At 76.1% G+C, this 17,710-nt stretch overlaps 11 non-coding genes across 11 annotated transcripts; all 11 read left to right on the plus strand.

The window, feature by feature from the left end:
• Positions 1–840: 840 nt before the first annotated feature.
• Positions 841–959, plus strand: LOC129399079 (5S ribosomal RNA). Its single transcript, XR_008626923.1, has one exon. It is a non-coding gene; the product is annotated as a 5S ribosomal RNA (ribosomal RNA).
• A 1,498-nt stretch (positions 960–2,457) lies between these two features.
• On the plus strand, positions 2,458–2,576 carry LOC129399080 (5S ribosomal RNA). The gene has a single exon (XR_008626924.1). It is a non-coding gene; the product is annotated as a 5S ribosomal RNA (ribosomal RNA).
• Positions 2,577–3,984: 1,408 nt separating this feature from the next.
• On the plus strand, positions 3,985–4,103 carry LOC129399082 (5S ribosomal RNA). The gene has a single exon (XR_008626926.1). It is a non-coding gene; the product is annotated as a 5S ribosomal RNA (ribosomal RNA).
• Positions 4,104–5,602: 1,499 nt separating this feature from the next.
• Positions 5,603–5,721, plus strand: LOC129399083 (5S ribosomal RNA). Its single transcript, XR_008626927.1, has one exon. It is a non-coding gene; the product is annotated as a 5S ribosomal RNA (ribosomal RNA).
• Positions 5,722–7,140: 1,419 nt separating this feature from the next.
• LOC129399084 (5S ribosomal RNA) lies at positions 7,141–7,259 on the plus strand. The gene has a single exon (XR_008626928.1). It is a non-coding gene; the product is annotated as a 5S ribosomal RNA (ribosomal RNA).
• A 1,482-nt stretch (positions 7,260–8,741) lies between these two features.
• Positions 8,742–8,860, plus strand: LOC129399085 (5S ribosomal RNA). Its single transcript, XR_008626929.1, has one exon. It is a non-coding gene; the product is annotated as a 5S ribosomal RNA (ribosomal RNA).
• Positions 8,861–10,357: 1,497 nt separating this feature from the next.
• LOC129399086 (5S ribosomal RNA) lies at positions 10,358–10,476 on the plus strand. Its single transcript, XR_008626930.1, has one exon. It is a non-coding gene; the product is annotated as a 5S ribosomal RNA (ribosomal RNA).
• Positions 10,477–11,894: 1,418 nt separating this feature from the next.
• LOC129398808 (5S ribosomal RNA) lies at positions 11,895–12,013 on the plus strand. The gene has a single exon (XR_008626685.1). It is a non-coding gene; the product is annotated as a 5S ribosomal RNA (ribosomal RNA).
• A 1,482-nt stretch (positions 12,014–13,495) lies between these two features.
• Positions 13,496–13,614, plus strand: LOC129398809 (5S ribosomal RNA). Its single transcript, XR_008626686.1, has one exon. It is a non-coding gene; the product is annotated as a 5S ribosomal RNA (ribosomal RNA).
• Positions 13,615–15,111: 1,497 nt separating this feature from the next.
• On the plus strand, positions 15,112–15,230 carry LOC129398810 (5S ribosomal RNA). The gene has a single exon (XR_008626687.1). It is a non-coding gene; the product is annotated as a 5S ribosomal RNA (ribosomal RNA).
• A 1,487-nt stretch (positions 15,231–16,717) lies between these two features.
• Positions 16,718–16,836, plus strand: LOC129398811 (5S ribosomal RNA). The gene has a single exon (XR_008626688.1). It is a non-coding gene; the product is annotated as a 5S ribosomal RNA (ribosomal RNA).
• Positions 16,837–17,710: the final 874 nt, after the last annotated feature.

Below are 17,710 nucleotides of genomic sequence, written 5' to 3' on the forward strand. Positions count from 1 at the left end.
CTGCAGCCCCTGCTCTCTTCCTCCTGCGGCCTCTCCGGTCCCCTGGAGGGAGGGTGGCAGGCCGGGCAAGCTGTCCCCTCTCCTTCAGCCCTCGGGCGACACCCAGGGCACCCACGGGGCCCAAGGCGCACCCCGGCCCCGCGCACACGCAGCCCCGCAGTGCAGAGCGCCCCGGTGGGGGAGCACCCGGCCAAGGGGCACCCAGGTCTCCTGGCCCACGCGAGGGGATTCCCCCACCTTCCCATTCCCGCAGGCGCCGGGCCAGGCCCGGGGCCTGCCCCGTGACGGCGCCCTGGGCCACCCGCAGGAGCGCCCGAGCGCCCGCCGGGCCAAGTGCAGCAGCGCGACCCCTCGCGCACCGGGAAGCGGACACACGCAGACAGACAGGGTCCGGGGGCGCTGGGCAAAGCCGCCCGGCCGCGGGCCTTCCCCGGCCGCGGCCCACGCCCCCACGCCGCCCCCGGCCCCCCGGCCCCCGCGCCGCGCGCACCTGCGCCCAGAACCGCTGCAGAGACAAGCGGCCCGGTGCCCCGTGCGCCCCTGGGGGCCGAGCGCAGGCGGCACGACGCGGTCCGGGGGGAGGCGGGGGCGCCGGGGCGCCGGGGCGGTGCGCCCCGGCCGGCGTGCGTGTGTGCGTGTCCGTGTGTCCGTCTGGGGGCGGGTGTCCGGCTCTCGGGCTCACACGCACGCCCTTGGAGGAGGCTGGCTGGCGGGCGGTGCCGGGCGCCCCCCCGCCCGGGTGGCCTTTCCCGCGCGGATCCCGTGGCAGGCGGGCCGAGCTGCGCAGGGAGGCCCGGTGGGCGGCCGGGCTTCTTGAGGGCGGCGGAGAGCCACGCCTCCGTCTACGGCCATACCACCCTGAACGCGCCCGATCTCGTCTGATCTCGGAAGCTAAGCAGGGTCGGGCCTGGTTAGTACTTGGATGGGAGACCGCCTGGGAATACCGGGTGCTGTAGGCCTTTTGCGGGCGTGGGGGGCGGGGGGGGGCCTTCCTGTCTTTCATTTTCTCCCCCTGGCCTCTGCCTTGGCGCGGGGGAGGGCCCCGGCCCCTGGCCTTGGTCCTGCCCTTCGCCTGCGGCCCCCCGCGACCCAGGTGCCCCGGCCCCTCCCGGGCCACCACCCCCGTGGTGCCGCTCGCCTGAGGCCTGCGGCCCAGCCATCCCACCCCACCGGCAGCTCCTCACCCGGACCGTGCACCCCGGGCCCCGACCCCCGCCTCAGCCCCTGGGCCTTGTGCCTGGGGAGGGCCGGGGCAGGGCCCCGCAACCGGCAGCCTCCTGGGGCATCCTCCTCCGAGGACCCCGGGGCGGGACACCTCCCGCAGGGACGTCGCCCGGGCTGTGTGCGTGCGCCTGTGTGTGTGCCTGTGTGTGTTTGTGTGTGCGCGCGTGGGCCTGATGGTGCCTGTGTGTGAGTCTCTGGGTGTGTCTCTGTGTGGGGGTGTCTCTATGTGTGTGTGCGCGTGCGTGTGCGCAGGTGTCTGCGTGTGCGTGTGCGTGTGCGTGTGCGTGTGCGTGTGCGTGGAGTGGGGCCCCCGCCGGCCCCCGCTCCGCCCGCAGAAGGAGGTCCCCTGGGCCTGCCCCGGCCCGCCGGCCCTGCCTGTGCGCCTGCCCTGCAGCCCCTGCTCTCTTCCTCCTGCGGCCTCTCCGGTCCCCTGGAGGGAGGGTGGCAGGCCGGGCAAGCTGTCCCCTCTCCTTCAGCCCTCGGGCGACACCCAGGGCACCCACGGGGCCCAAGGCGCACCCCGGCCCCGCGCACACGCAGCCCCGCAGTGCAGAGCGCCCCGGTGGGGGAGCACCCGGCCTAGGGGCACCCAGGTCTCCTGGCCCACGCGAGGGGATTCCCCCACCTTCCCATTCCCGCAGGCGCCGGGCCAGGCCCGGGGCCTGCCCCGTGACGGCGCCCTGGGCCACCCGCAGGAGCGCCCGAGCGCCCGCCGGGCCAAGTGCAGCAGCGCGACCCCTCGCGCACCGGGAAGCGGACACACGCAGACAGACAGGGTCCGGGGGCGCTGGGCAAAGCCGCCCGGCCGCGGGCCTTCCCCGGCCGCGGCCCACGCCCCCACGCCGCCCCCGGCCCCCCGGCCCCCGCGCCGCGCGCACCTGCGCCCAGAACCGCTGCAGAGACAAGCGGCCCGGTGCCCCGTGCGCCCCTGGGGGCCGAGCGCAGGCGGCCCGACGCGGTCCGGGGGGAGGCGGGGGCGCCGGGGCGCCGGGGCGGTGCGCCCCGGCCGGCGTGCGTGTGTGCGTGTCCGTGTGTCCGTCTGGGGGCGGGTGTCCAGCTCTCGGGCTCACACGCACGCCCTTGGAGGAGGCTGGCTGGCGGGCGGTGCCGGGCGCCCCCCCCCCCCGCCCGGGTGGCCTTTCCCGCGCGGATCCCGTGGCAGGCGGGCCGAGCTGCGCAGGGAGGCCCGGTGGGCGGCCGGGCTTCTTGAGGGCGGCGGAGAGCCACGCCTCCGTCTACGGCCATACCACCCTGAACGCGCCCGATCTCGTCTGATCTCGGAAGCTAAGCAGGGTCGGGCCTGGTTAGTACTTGGATGGGAGACCGCCTGGGAATACCGGGTGCTGTAGGCCTTTTGCGGGCGTGGGGGGGGGGGGCCTTCCTGTCTTTCATTTTCTCCCCCTGGCCTCTGCCTTGGCGCGGGGGAGGGCCCCGGCCCCTGGCCTTGGTCCTGCCCTTCGCCTGCGGCCCCCCGCGACCCAGGTGCCCCGGCCCCTCCCGGGCCACCACCCCCGTGGTGCCGCTCGCCTGAGGCCTGCGGCCCAGCCATCCCACCCCACCGGCAGCTCCTCACCCGGACCGTGCACCCCGGGCCCCGACCCCCGCCTCAGCCCCTGGGCCTTGTGCCTGGGGAGGGCCGGGGCAGGGCCCCGCAACCGGCAGCCTCCTGGGGCATCCTCCTCCGAGGACCCCGGGGCGGGACACCTCCCGCAGGGACGTCGCCCGGGCTGTGTGCGTGCGCCTGTGTGTGTGCCTGTGTGTGTTTGTGTGTGCGTGCGTGGGCCTGATGGTGCCTGTGTGTGAGTCTCTGGGTGTGTCTCTGTGTGTGGGTGTCTCTATGTGTGTGTGCGCGTGCGTGTGCGCAGGTGTCTGCGTGTGCGTGTGCGTGTGCGTGTGCGTGGAGTGGGGCCCCCGCCGGCCCCCGCTCCGCCCGCAGAAGGAGGTCCCCTGGGCCTGCCCCGGCCCGCCGGCCCTGCCTGTGCGCCTGCCCTGCAGCCCCTGCTCTCTTCCTCCTGCGGCCTCTCCGGTCCCCTGGAGGGAGGGTGGCAGGCCGGGCAAGCTGTCCCCTCTCCTTCAGCCCTCGGGCGACACCCAGGGCACCCACGGGGCCCAAGGCGCACCCCGGCCCCGCGCACACGCAGCCCCGCAGTGCAGAGCGCCCCGGTGGGGGAGCACCCGGCCAAGGGGCACCCAGGTCTCCTGGCCCACGCGAGGGGATTCCCCCACCTTCCCATTCCCGCAGGCGCCGGGCCAGGCCCGGGGCCTGCCCCGTGACGGCGCCCTGGGCCACCCGCAGGAGCGCCCGAGCGCCCGCCGGGCCAAGTGCAGCAGCGCGACCCCTCGCGCACCGGGAAGCGGACACACGCAGACAGACAGGGTCCGGGGGCGCTGGGCAAAGCCGCCCGGCCGCGGGCCTTCCCCGGCCGCGGCCCACGCCCCCACGCCGCCCCCGGCCCCCCGGCCCCCGCGCCGCGCGCACCTGCGCCCAGAACCGCTGCAGAGACAAGCGGCCCGGTGCCCCGGGGCGGTGCGCCCCGGCCGGCGTGCGTGTGTGCGTGTCCGTGTGTCCGTCTGGGGGCGGGTGTCCGGCTCTCGGGCTCACACGCACGCCCTTGGAGGAGGCTGGCTGGCGGGCGGTGCCGGGCGCCCCCCCGCCCGGGTGGCCTTTCCCGCGCGGATCCCGTGGCAGGCGGGCCGAGCTGCGCAGGGAGGCCCGGTGGGCGGCCGGGCTTCTTGAGGGCGGCGGAGAGCCACGCCTCCGTCTACGGCCATACCACCCTGAACGCGCCCGATCTCGTCTGATCTCGGAAGCTAAGCAGGGTCGGGCCTGGTTAGTACTTGGATGGGAGACCGCCTGGGAATACCGGGTGCTGTAGGCCTTTTGCGGGCGTGGGGGGCGGGGGGGGGCCTTCCTGTCTTTCATTTTCTCCCCCTGGCCTCTGCCTTGGCGCGGGGGAGGGCCCCGGCCCCTGGCCTTGGTCCTGCCCTTCGCCTGCGGCCCCCCGCGACCCAGGTGCCCCGGCCCCTCCCGGGCCACCACCCCCGTGGTGCCGCTCGCCTGAGGCCTGCGGCCCAGCCATCCCACCCCACCGGCAGCTCCTCACCCGGACCGTGCACCCCGGGCCCCGACCCCCGCCTCAGCCCCTGGGCCTTGTGCCTGGGGAGGGCCGGGGCAGGGCCCCGCAACCGGCAGCCTCCTGGGGCATCCTCCTCCGAGGACCCCGGGGCGGGACACCTCCCGCAGGGACGTCGCCCGGGCTGTGTGCGTGCGCCTGTGTGTGTGCCTGTGTGTGTTTGTGTGTGCGTGCGTGGGCCTGATTGTGCCTGTGTGTGAGTCTCTGGGTGTGTCTCTGTGTGGGGGTGTCTCTATGTGTGTGTGCGCGTGCGTGTGCGCAGGTGTCTGCGTGTGCGTGTGCGTGTGCGTGTGCGTGTGCGTGTGCGTGTGCGTGGAGTGGGGCCCCCGCCGGCCCCCGCTCCGCCCGCAGAAGGAGGTCCCCTGGGCCTGCCCCGGCCCGCCGGCCCTGCCTGTGCGCCTGCCCTGCAGCCCCTGCTCTCTTCCTCCTGCGGCCTCTCCGGTCCCCTGGAGGGAGGGTGGCAGGCCGGGCAAGCTGTCCCCTCTCCTTCAGCCCTCGGGCGACACCCAGGGCACCCACGGGGCCCAAGGCGCACCCCGGCCCCGCGCACACGCAGCCCCGCAGTGCAGAGCGCCCCGGTGGGGGAGCACCCGGCCAAGGGGCACCCAGGTCTCCTGGCCCACGCGAGGGGATTCCCCCACCTTCCCATTCCCGCAGGCGCCGGGCCAGGCCCGGGGCCTGCCCCGTGACGGCGCCCTGGGCCACCCGCAGGAGCGCCCGAGCGCCCGCCGGGCCAAGTGCAGCAGCGCGACCCCTCGCGCACCGGGAAGCGGACACACGCAGACAGACAGGGTCCGGGGGCGCTGGGCAAAGCCGCCCGGCCGCGGGCCTTCCCCGGCCGCGGCCCACGCCCCCACGCCGCCCCCGGCCCCCCGGCCCCCGCGCCGCGCGCACCTGCGCCCAGAACCGCTGCAGAGACAAGCGGCCCGGTGCCCCGTGCGCCCCTGGGGGCCGAGCGCAGGCGGCACGACGCGGTCCGGGGGGAGGCGGGGGCGCCGGGGCGCCGGGGCGGTGCGCCCCGGCCGGCGTGCGTGTGTGCGTGTCCGTGTGTCCGTCTGGGGGCGGGTGTCCGGCTCTCGGGCTCACACGCACGCCCTTGGAGGAGGCTGGCTGGCGGGCGGTGCCGGGCGCCCCCCCGCCCGGGTGGCCTTTCCCGCGCGGATCCCGTGGCAGGCGGGCCGAGCTGCGCAGGGAGGCCCGGTGGGCGGCCGGGCTTCTTGAGGGCGGCGGAGAGCCACGCCTCCGTCTACGGCCATACCACCCTGAACGCGCCCGATCTCGTCTGATCTCGGAAGCTAAGCAGGGTCGGGCCTGGTTAGTACTTGGATGGGAGACCGCCTGGGAATACCGGGTGCTGTAGGCCTTTTGCGGGCGTGGGGGGCGGGGGGGGGGCCTTCCTGTCTTTCATTTTCTCCCCCTGGCCTCTGCCTTGGCGCGGGGGAGGGCCCCGGCCCCTGGCCTTGGTCCTGCCCTTCGCCTGCGGCCCCCCGCGACCCAGGTGCCCCGGCCCCTCCCGGGCCACCACCCCCGTGGTGCCGCTCGCCTGAGGCCTGCGGCCCAGCCATCCCACCCCACCGGCAGCTCCTCACCCGGACCGTGCACCCCGGGCCCCGACCCCCGCCTCAGCCCCTGGGCCTTGTGCCTGGGGAGGGCCGGGGCAGGGCCCCGCAACCGGCAGCCTCCTGGGGCATCCTCCTCCGAGGACCCCGGGGCGGGACACCTCCCGCAGGGACGTCGCCCGGGCTGTGTGCGTGCGCCTGTGTGTGTGCCTGTGTGTGTTTGTGTGTGCGTGCGTGGGCCTGATTGTGCCTGTGTGTGAGTCTCTGGGTGTGTCTCTGTGTGGGGGTGTCTCTATGTGTGTGTGCGCGTGCGTGTGCGCAGGTGTCTGCGTGTGCGTGTGCGTGTGCGTGTGCGTGTGCGTGGAGTGGGGCCCCCGCCGGCCCCCGCTCCGCCCGCAGAAGGAGGTCCCCTGGGCCTGCCCCGGCCCGCCGGCCCTGCCTGTGCGCCTGCCCTGCAGCCCCTGCTCTCTTCCTCCTGCGGCCTCTCCGGTCCCCTGGAGGGAGGGTGGCAGGCCGGGCAAGCTGTCCCCTCTCCTTCAGCCCTCGGGCGACACCCAGGGCACCCACGGGGCCCAAGGCGCACCCCGGCCCCGCGCACACGCAGCCCCGCAGTGCAGAGCGCCCCGGTGGGGGAGCACCCGGCCAAGGGGCACCCAGGTCTCCTGGCCCACGCGAGGGGATTCCCCCACCTTCCCATTCCCGCAGGCGCCGGGCCAGGCCCGGGGCCTGCCCCGTGACGGCGCCCTGGGCCACCCGCAGGAGCGCCCGAGCGCCCGCCGGGCCAAGTGCAGCAGCGCGACCCCTCGCGCACCGGGAAGCGGACACACGCAGACAGACAGGGTCCGGGGGCGCTGGGCAAAGCCGCCCGGCCGCGGGCCTTCCCCGGCCGCGGCCCACGCCCCCACGCCGCCCCCGGCCCCCCGGCCCCCGCGCCGCGCGCACCTGCGCCCAGAACCGCTGCAGAGACAAGCGGCCCGGTGCCCCGGGGCGGTGCGCCCCGGCCGGCGTGCGTGTGTGCGTGTCCGTGTGTCCGTCTGGGGGCGGGTGTCCGGCTCTCGGGCTCACACGCACGCCCTTGGAGGAGGCTGGCTGGCGGGCGGTGCCGGGCGCCCCCCCGCCCGGGTGGCCTTTCCCGCGCGGATCCCGTGGCAGGCGGGCCGAGCTGCGCAGGGAGGCCCGGTGGGCGGCCGGGCTTCTTGAGGGCGGCGGAGAGCCACGCCTCCGTCTACGGCCATACCACCCTGAACGCGCCCGATCTCGTCTGATCTCGGAAGCTAAGCAGGGTCGGGCCTGGTTAGTACTTGGATGGGAGACCGCCTGGGAATACCGGGTGCTGTAGGCCTTTTGCGGGCGTGGGGGGCGGGGGGGGGGCCTTCCTGTCTTTCATTTTCTCCCCCTGGCCTCTGCCTTGGCGCGGGGGAGGGCCCCGGCCCCTGGCCTTGGTCCTGCCCTTCGCCTGCGGCCCCCCGCGACCCAGGTGCCCCGGCCCCTCCCGGGCCACCACCCCCGTGGTGCCGCTCGCCTGAGGCCTGCGGCCCAGCCATCCCACCCCACCGGCAGCTCCTCACCCGGACCGTGCACCCCGGGCCCCGACCCCCGCCTCAGCCCCTGGGCCTTGTGCCTGGGGAGGGCCGGGGCAGGGCCCCGCAACCGGCAGCCTCCTGGGGCATCCTCCTCCGAGGACCCCGGGGCGGGACACCTCCCGCAGGGACGTCGCCCGGGCTGTGTGCGTGCGCCTGTGTGTGTGCCTGTGTGTGTTTGTGTGTGCGTGCGTGGGCCTGATTGTGCCTGTGTGTGAGTCTCTGGGTGTGTCTCTGTGTGGGGGTGTCTCTATGTGTGTGTGCGCGTGCGTGTGCGCAGGTGTCTGCGTGTGCGTGTGCGTGTGCGTGTGCGTGGAGTGGGGCCCCCGCCGGCCCCCGCTCCGCCCGCAGAAGGAGGTCCCCTGGGCCTGCCCCGGCCCGCCGGCCCTGCCTGTGCGCCTGCCCTGCAGCCCCTGCTCTCTTCCTCCTGCGGCCTCTCCGGTCCCCTGGAGGGAGGGTGGCAGGCCGGGCAAGCTGTCCCCTCTCCTTCAGCCCTCGGGCGACACCCAGGGCACCCACGGGGCCCAAGGCGCACCCCGGCCCCGCGCACACGCAGCCCCGCAGTGCAGAGCGCCCCGGTGGGGGAGCACCCGGCCAAGGGGCACCCAGGTCTCCTGGCCCACGCGAGGGGATTCCCCCACCTTCCCATTCCCGCAGGCGCCGGGCCAGGCCCGGGGCCTGCCCCGTGACGGCGCCCTGGGCCACCCGCAGGAGCGCCCGAGCGCCCGCCGGGCCAAGTGCAGCAGCGCGACCCCTCGCGCACCGGGAAGCGGACACACGCAGACAGACAGGGTCCGGGGGCGCTGGGCAAAGCCGCCCGGCCGCGGGCCTTCCCCGGCCGCGGCCCACGCCCCCACGCCGCCCCCGGCCCCCCGGCCCCCGCGCCGCGCGCACCTGCGCCCAGAACCGCTGCAGAGACAAGCGGCCCGGTGCCCCGTGCGCCCCTGGGGGCCGAGCGCAGGCGGCACGACGCGGTCCGGGGGGAGGCGGGGGCGCCGGGGCGCCGGGGCGGTGCGCCCCGGCCGGCGTGCGTGTGTGCGTGTCCGTGTGTCCGTCTGGGGGCGGGTGTCCGGCTCTCGGGCTCACACGCACGCCCTTGGAGGAGGCTGGCTGGCGGGCGGTGCCGGGCGCCCCCCCGCCCGGGTGGCCTTTCCCGCGCGGATCCCGTGGCAGGCGGGCCGAGCTGCGCAGGGAGGCCCGGTGGGCGGCCGGGCTTCTTGAGGGCGGCGGAGAGCCACGCCTCCGTCTACGGCCATACCACCCTGAACGCGCCCGATCTCGTCTGATCTCGGAAGCTAAGCAGGGTCGGGCCTGGTTAGTACTTGGATGGGAGACCGCCTGGGAATACCGGGTGCTGTAGGCCTTTTGCGGGCGTGGGGGGCGGGGGGGGGCCTTCCTGTCTTTCATTTTCTCCCCCTGGCCTCTGCCTTGGCGTGGGGGAGGGCCCCGGCCCCTGGCCTTGGTCCTGCCCTTCGCCTGCGGCCCCCCGCGACCCAGGTGCCCCGGCCCCTCCCGGGCCACCACCCCCGTGGTGCCGCTCGCCTGAGGCCTGCGGCCCAGCCATCCCACCCCACCGGCAGCTCCTCACCCGGACCGTGCACCCCGGGCCCCGACCCCCGCCTCAGCCCCTGGGCCTTGTGCCTGGGGAGGGCCGGGGCAGGGCCCCGCAACCGGCAGCCTCCTGGGGCATCCTCCTCCGAGGACCCCGGGGCGGGACACCTCCCGCAGGGACGTCGCCCGGGCTGTGTGCGTGCGCCTGTGTGTGTGCCTGTGTGTGTTTGTGTGTGCGTGCGTGGGCCTGATTGTGCCTGTGTGTGAGTCTCTGGGTGTGTCTCTGTGTGGGGGTGTCTCTATGTGTGTGTGCGCGTGCGTGTGCGCAGGTGTCTGCGTGTGCGTGTGCGTGTGCGTGTGCGTGTGCGTGTGCGTGGAGTGGGGCCCCCGCCGGCCCCCGCTCCGCCCGCAGAAGGAGGTCCCCTGGGCCTGCCCCGGCCCGCCGGCCCTGCCTGTGCGCCTGCCCTGCAGCCCCTGCTCTCTTCCTCCTGCGGCCTCTCCGGTCCCCTGGAGGGAGGGTGGCAGGCCGGGCAAGCTGTCCCCTCTCCTTCAGCCCTCGGGCGACACCCAGGGCACCCACGGGGCCCAAGGCGCACCCCGGCCCCGCGCACACGCAGCCCCGCAGTGCAGAGCGCCCCGGTGGGGGAGCACCCGGCCAAGGGGCACCCAGGTCTCCTGGCCCACGCGAGGGGATTCCCCCACCTTCCCATTCCCGCAGGCGCCGGGCCAGGCCCGGGGCCTGCCCCGTGACGGCGCCCTGGGCCACCCGCAGGAGCGCCCGAGCGCCCGCCGGGCCAAGTGCAGCAGCGCGACCCCTCGCGCACCGGGAAGCGGACACACGCAGACAGACAGGGTCCGGGGGCGCTGGGCAAAGCCGCCCGGCCGCGGGCCTTCCCCGGCCGCGGCCCACGCCCCCACGCCGCCCCCGGCCCCCCGGCCCCCGCGCCGCGCGCACCTGCGCCCAGAACCGCTGCAGAGACAAGCGGCCCGGTGCCCCGTGCGCCCCTGGGGGCCGAGCGCAGGCGGCACGACGCGGTCCGGGGGGAGGCGGGGGCGCCGGGGCGCCGGGGCGGTGCGCCCCGGCCGGCGTGCGTGTGTGCGTGTCCGTGTGTCCGTCTGGGGGCGGGTGTCCGGCTCTCGGGCTCACACGCACGCCCTTGGAGGAGGCTGGCTGGCGGGCGGTGCCGGGCGCCCCCCCCCCCGCCCGGGTGGCCTTTCCCGCGCGGATCCCGTGGCAGGCGGGCCGAGCTGCGCAGGGAGGCCCGGTGGGCGGCCGGGCTTCTTGAGGGCGGCGGAGAGCCACGCCTCCGTCTACGGCCATACCACCCTGAACGCGCCCGATCTCGTCTGATCTCGGAAGCTAAGCAGGGTCGGGCCTGGTTAGTACTTGGATGGGAGACCGCCTGGGAATACCGGGTGCTGTAGGCCTTTTGCGGGCGTGGGGGGCGGGGGGGGGCCTTCCTGTCTTTCATTTTCTCCCCCTGGCCTCTGCCTTGGCGCGGGGGAGGGCCCCGGCCCCTGGCCTTGGTCCTGCCCTTCGCCTGCGGCCCCCCGCGACCCAGGTGCCCCGGCCCCTCCCGGGCCACCACCCCCGTGGTGCCGCTCGCCTGAGGCCTGCGGCCCAGCCATCCCACCCCACCGGCAGCTCCTCACCCGGACCGTGCACCCCGGGCCCCGACCCCCGCCTCAGCCCCTGGGCCTTGTGCCTGGGGAGGGCCGGGGCAGGGCCCCGCAACCGGCAGCCTCCTGGGGCATCCTCCTCCGAGGACCCCGGGGCGGGACACCTCCCGCAGGGACGTCGCCCGGGCTGTGTGCGTGCGCCTGTGTGTGTGCCTGTGTGTGTTTGTGTGTGCGTGCGTGGGCCTGATGGTGCCTGTGTGTGAGTCTCTGGGTGTGTCTCTGTGTGGGGGTGTCTCTATGTGTGTGTGCGCGTGCGTGTGCGCAGGTGTCTGCGTGTGCGTGTGCGTGTGCGTGTGCGTGTGCGTGGAGTGGGGCCCCCGCCGGCCCCCGCTCCGCCCGCAGAAGGAGGTCCCCTGGGCCTGCCCCGGCCCGCCGGCCCTGCCTGTGCGCCTGCCCTGCAGCCCCTGCTCTCTTCCTCCTGCGGCCTCTCCGGTCCCCTGGAGGGAGGGTGGCAGGCCGGGCAAGCTGTCCCCTCTCCTTCAGCCCTCGGGCGACACCCAGGGCACCCACGGGGCCCAAGGCGCACCCCGGCCCCGCGCACACGCAGCCCCGCAGTGCAGAGCGCCCCGGTGGGGGAGCACCCGGCCAAGGGGCACCCAGGTCTCCTGGCCCACGCGAGGGGATTCCCCCACCTTCCCATTCCCGCAGGCGCCGGGCCAGGCCCGGGGCCTGCCCCGTGACGGCGCCCTGGGCCACCCGCAGGAGCGCCCGAGCGCCCGCCGGGCCAAGTGCAGCAGCGCGACCCCTCGCGCACCGGGAAGCGGACACACGCAGACAGACAGGGTCCGGGGGCGCTGGGCAAAGCCGCCCGGCCGCGGGCCTTCCCCGGCCGCGGCCCACGCCCCCACGCCGCCCCCGGCCCCCCGGCCCCCGCGCCGCGCGCACCTGCGCCCAGAACCGCTGCAGAGACAAGCGGCCCGGTGCCCCGGGGCGGTGCGCCCCGGCCGGCGTGCGTGTGTGCGTGTCCGTGTGTCCGTCTGGGGGCGGGTGTCCGGCTCTCGGGCTCACACGCACGCCCTTGGAGGAGGCTGGCTGGCGGGCGGTGCCGGGCGCCCCCCCGCCCGGGTGGCCTTTCCCGCGCGGATCCCGTGGCAGGCGGGCCGAGCTGCGCAGGGAGGCCCGGTGGGCGGCCGGGCTTCTTGAGGGCGGCGGAGAGCCACGCCTCCGTCTACGGCCATACCACCCTGAACGCGCCCGATCTCGTCTGATCTCGGAAGCTAAGCAGGGTCGGGCCTGGTTAGTACTTGGATGGGAGACCGCCTGGGAATACCGGGTGCTGTAGGCCTTTTGCGGGCGTGGGGGGCGGGGGGGGGGCCTTCCTGTCTTTCATTTTCTCCCCCTGGCCTCTGCCTTGGCGCGGGGGAGGGCCCCGGCCCCTGGCCTTGGTCCTGCCCTTCGCCTGCGGCCCCCCGCGACCCAGGTGCCCCGGCCCCTCCCGGGCCACCACCCCCGTGGTGCCGCTCGCCTGAGGCCTGCGGCCCAGCCATCCCACCCCACCGGCAGCTCCTCACCCGGACCGTGCACCCCGGGCCCCGACCCCCGCCTCAGCCCCTGGGCCTTGTGCCTGGGGAGGGCCGGGGCAGGGCCCCGCAACCGGCAGCCTCCTGGGGCATCCTCCTCCGAGGACCCCGGGGCGGGACACCTCCCGCAGGGACGTCGCCCGGGCTGTGTGCGTGCGCCTGTGTGTGTGCCTGTGTGTGTTTGTGTGTGCGTGCGTGGGCCTGATTGTGCCTGTGTGTGAGTCTCTGGGTGTGTCTCTGTGTGGGGGTGTCTCTATGTGTGTGTGCGCGTGCGTGTGCGCAGGTGTCTGCGTGTGCGTGTGCGTGTGCGTGTGCGTGGAGTGGGGCCCCCGCCGGCCCCCGCTCCGCCCGCAGAAGGAGGTCCCCTGGGCCTGCCCCGGCCCGCCGGCCCTGCCTGTGCGCCTGCCCTGCAGCCCCTGCTCTCTTCCTCCTGCGGCCTCTCCGGTCCCCTGGAGGGAGGGTGGCAGGCCGGGCAAGCTGTCCCCTCTCCTTCAGCCCTCGGGCGACACCCAGGGCACCCACGGGGCCCAAGGCGCACCCCGGCCCCGCGCACACGCAGCCCCGCAGTGCAGAGCGCCCCGGTGGGGGAGCACCCGGCCAAGGGGCACCCAGGTCTCCTGGCCCACGCGAGGGGATTCCCCCACCTTCCCATTCCCGCAGGCGCCGGGCCAGGCCCGGGGCCTGCCCCGTGACGGCGCCCTGGGCCACCCGCAGGAGCGCCCGAGCGCCCGCCGGGCCAAGTGCAGCAGCGCGACCCCTCGCGCACCGGGAAGCGGACACACGCAGACAGACAGGGTCCGGGGGCGCTGGGCAAAGCCGCCCGGCCGCGGGCCTTCCCCGGCCGCGGCCCACGCCCCCACGCCGCCCCCGGCCCCCCGGCCCCCGCGCCGCGCGCACCTGCGCCCAGAACCGCTGCAGAGACAAGCGGCCCGGTGCCCCGTGCGCCCCTGGGGGCCGAGCGCAGGCGGCACGACGCGGTCCGGGGGGAGGCGGGGGCGCCGGGGCGCCGGGGCGGTGCGCCCCGGCCGGCGTGCGTGTGTGCGTGTCCGTGTGTCCGTCTGGGGGCGGGTGTCCGGCTCTCGGGCTCACACGCACGCCCTTGGAGGAGGCTGGCTGGCGGGCGGTGCCGGGCGCCCCCCCGCCCGGGTGGCCTTTCCCGCGCGGATCCCGTGGCAGGCGGGCCGAGCTGCGCAGGGAGGCCCGGTGGGCGGCCGGGCTTCTTGAGGGCGGCGGAGAGCCACGCCTCCGTCTACGGCCATACCACCCTGAACGCGCCCGATCTCGTCTGATCTCGGAAGCTAAGCAGGGTCGGGCCTGGTTAGTACTTGGATGGGAGACCGCCTGGGAATACCGGGTGCTGTAGGCCTTTTGCGGGCGTGGGGGGCGGGGGGGGGCCTTCCTGTCTTTCATTTTCTCCCCCTGGCCTCTGCCTTGGCGTGGGGGAGGGCCCCGGCCCCTGGCCTTGGTCCTGCCCTTCGCCTGCGGCCCCCCGCGACCCAGGTGCCCCGGCCCCTCCCGGGCCACCACCCCCGTGGTGCCGCTCGCCTGAGGCCTGCGGCCCAGCCATCCCACCCCACCGGCAGCTCCTCACCCGGACCGTGCACCCCGGGCCCCGACCCCCGCCTCAGCCCCTGGGCCTTGTGCCTGGGGAGGGCCGGGGCAGGGCCCCGCAACCGGCAGCCTCCTGGGGCATCCTCCTCCGAGGACCCCGGGGCGGGACACCTCCCGCAGGGACGTCGCCCGGGCTGTGTGCGTGCGCCTGTGTGTGTGCCTGTGTGTGTTTGTGTGTGCGTGCGTGGGCCTGATTGTGCCTGTGTGTGAGTCTCTGGGTGTGTCTCTGTGTGGGGGTGTCTCTATGTGTGTGTGCGCGTGCGTGTGCGCAGGTGTCTGCGTGTGCGTGTGCGTGTGCGTGTGCGTGTGCGTGTGCGTGGAGTGGGGCCCCCGCCGGCCCCCGCTCCGCCCGCAGAAGGAGGTCCCCTGGGCCTGCCCCGGCCCGCCGGCCCTGCCTGTGCGCCTGCCCTGCAGCCCCTGCTCTCTTCCTCCTGCGGCCTCTCCGGTCCCCTGGAGGGAGGGTGGCAGGCCGGGCAAGCTGTCCCCTCTCCTTCAGCCCTCGGGCGACACCCAGGGCACCCACGGGGCCCAAGGCGCACCCCGGCCCCGCGCACACGCAGCCCCGCAGTGCAGAGCGCCCCGGTGGGGGAGCACCCGGCCAAGGGGCACCCAGGTCTCCTGGCCCACGCGAGGGGATTCCCCCACCTTCCCATTCCCGCAGGCGCCGGGCCAGGCCCGGGGCCTGCCCCGTGACGGCGCCCTGGGCCACCCGCAGGAGCGCCCGAGCGCCCGCCGGGCCAAGTGCAGCAGCGCGACCCCTCGCGCACCGGGAAGCGGACACACGCAGACAGACAGGGTCCGGGGGCGCTGGGCAAAGCCGCCCGGCCGCGGGCCTTCCCCGGCCGCGGCCCACGCCCCCACGCCGCCCCCGGCCCCCCGGCCCCCGCGCCGCGCGCACCTGCGCCCAGAACCGCTGCAGAGACAAGCGGCCCGGTGCCCCGTGCGCCCCTGGGGGCCGAGCGCAGGCGGCACGACGCGGTCCGGGGGGAGGCGGGGGCGCCGGGGCGCCGGGGCGGTGCGCCCCGGCCGGCGTGCGTGTGTGCGTGTCCGTGTGTCCGTCTGGGGGCGGGTGTCCGGCTCTCGGGCTCACACGCACGCCCTTGGAGGAGGCTGGCTGGCGGGCGGTGCCGGGCGCCCCCCCCCCCGCCCGGGTGGCCTTTCCCGCGCGGATCCCGTGGCAGGCGGGCCGAGCTGCGCAGGGAGGCCCGGTGGGCGGCCGGGCTTCTTGAGGGCGGCGGAGAGCCACGCCTCCGTCTACGGCCATACCACCCTGAACGCGCCCGATCTCGTCTGATCTCGGAAGCTAAGCAGGGTCGGGCCTGGTTAGTACTTGGATGGGAGACCGCCTGGGAATACCGGGTGCTGTAGGCCTTTTGCGGGCGTGGGGGGCGGGGGGGGGCCTTCCTGTCTTTCATTTTCTCCCCCTGGCCTCTGCCTTGGCGCGGGGGAGGGCCCCGGCCCCTGGCCTTGGTCCTGCCCTTCGCCTGCGGCCCCCCGCGACCCAGGTGCCCCGGCCCCTCCCGGGCCACCACCCCCGTGGTGCCGCTCGCCTGAGGCCTGCGGCCCAGCCATCCCACCCCACCGGCAGCTCCTCACCCGGACCGTGCACCCCGGGCCCCGACCCCCGCCTCAGCCCCTGGGCCTTGTGCCTGGGGAGGGCCGGGGCAGGGCCCCGCAACCGGCAGCCTCCTGGGGCATCCTCCTCCGAGGACCCCGGGGCGGGACACCTCCCGCAGGGACGTCGCCCGGGCTGTGTGCGTGCGCCTGTGTGTGTGCCTGTGTGTGTTTGTGTGTGCGTGCGTGGGCCTGATGGTGCCTGTGTGTGAGTCTCTGGGTGTGTCTCTGTGTGGGGGTGTCTCTATGTGTGTGTGCGCGTGCGTGTGCGCAGGTGTCTGCGTGTGCGTGTGCGTGTGCGTGTGCGTGGAGTGGGGCCCCCGCCGGCCCCCGCTCCGCCCGCAGAAGGAGGTCCCCTGGGCCTGCCCCGGCCCGCCGGCCCTGCCTGTGCGCCTGCCCTGCAGCCCCTGCTCTCTTCCTCCTGCGGCCTCTCCGGTCCCCTGGAGGGAGGGTGGCAGGCCGGGCAAGCTGTCCCCTCTCCTTCAGCCCTCGGGCGACACCCAGGGCACCCACGGGGCCCAAGGCGCACCCCGGCCCCGCGCACACGCAGCCCCGCAGTGCAGAGCGCCCCGGTGGGGGAGCACCCGGCCAAGGGGCACCCAGGTCTCCTGGCCCACGCGAGGGGATTCCCCCACCTTCCCATTCCCGCAGGCGCCGGGCCAGGCCCGGGGCCTGCCCCGTGACGGCGCCCTGGGCCACCCGCAGGAGCGCCCGAGCGCCCGCCGGGCCAAGTGCAGCAGCGCGACCCCTCGCGCACCGGGAAGCGGACACACGCAGACAGACAGGGTCCGGGGGCGCTGGGCAAAGCCGCCCGGCCGCGGGCCTTCCCCGGCCGCGGCCCACGCCCCCACGCCGCCCCCGGCCCCCCGGCCCCCGCGCCGCGCGCACCTGCGCCCAGAACCGCTGCAGAGACAAGCGGCCCGGTGCCCCGTGCGCCCCTGGGGGCCGAGCGCAGGCGGCACGACGCGGTCCGGGGGGAGGCGGGGGCGCCGGGGCGCCGGGGCGGTGCGCCCCGGCCGGCGTGCGTGTGTGCGTGTCCGTGTGTCCGTCTGGGGGCGGGTGTCCGGCTCTCGGGCTCACACGCACGCCCTTGGAGGAGGCTGGCTGGCGGGCGGTGCCGGGCGCCCCCCCCCCCCCGCCCGGGTGGCCTTTCCCGCGCGGATCCCGTGGCAGGCGGGCCGAGCTGCGCAGGGAGGCCCGGTGGGCGGCCGGGCTTCTTGAGGGCGGCGGAGAGCCACGCCTCCGTCTACGGCCATACCACCCTGAACGCGCCCGATCTCGTCTGATCTCGGAAGCTAAGCAGGGTCGGGCCTGGTTAGTACTTGGATGGGAGACCGCCTGGGAATACCGGGTGCTGTAGGCCTTTTGCGGTCGTGGGGGGGGGGGGCCTTCCTGTCTTTCATTTTCTCCCCCTGGCCTCTGCCTTGGCGCGGGGGAGGGCCCCGGCCCCTGGCCTTGGTCCTGCCCTTCGCCTGCGGCCCCCCGCGACCCAGGTGCCCCGGCCCCTCCCGGGCCACCACCCCCGTGGTGCCGCTCGCCTGAGGCCTGCGGCCCAGCCATCCCACCCCACCGGCAGCTCCTCACCCGGACCGTGCACCCCGGGCCCCGACCCCCGCCTCAGCCCCTGGGCCTTGTGCCTGGGGAGGGCCGGGGCAGGGCCCCGCAACCGGCAGCCTCCTGGGGCATCCTCCTCCGAGGACCCCGGGGCGGGACACCTCCCGCAGGGACGTCGCCCGGGCTGTGTGCGTGCGCCTGTGTGTGTGCCTGTGTGTGTTTGTGTGTGCGTGCGTGGGCCTGATGGTGCCTGTGTGTGAGTCTCTGGGTGTGTCTCTGTGTGGGGGTGTCTCTATGTGTGTGTGCGCGTGCGTGTGCGCAGGTGTCTGCGTGTGCGTGTGCGTGTGCGTGTGCGTGTGCGTGGAGTGGGGCCCCCGCCGGCCCCCGCTCCGCCCGCAGAAGGAGGTCCCCTGGGCCTGCCCCGGCCCGCCGGCCCTGCCTGTGCGCCTGCCCTGCAGCCCCTGCTCTCTTCCTCCTGCGGCCTCTCCGGTCCCCTGGAGGGAGGGTGGCAGGCCGGGCAAGCTGTCCCCTCTCCTTCAGCCCTCGGGCGACACCCAGGGCACCCACGGGGCCCAAGGCGCACCCCGGCCCCGCGCACACGCAGCCCCGCAGTGCAGAGCGCCCCGGTGGGGGAGCACCCGGCCTAGGGGCACCCAGGTCTCCTGGCCCACGCGAGGGGATTC

Source organism: Sorex araneus, chromosome 9 (assembly GCF_027595985.1).
Source record: "Sorex araneus isolate mSorAra2 chromosome 9, mSorAra2.pri, whole genome shotgun sequence".
Classification (NCBI taxonomy): domain Eukaryota; kingdom Metazoa; phylum Chordata; class Mammalia; order Eulipotyphla; family Soricidae; genus Sorex; species Sorex araneus.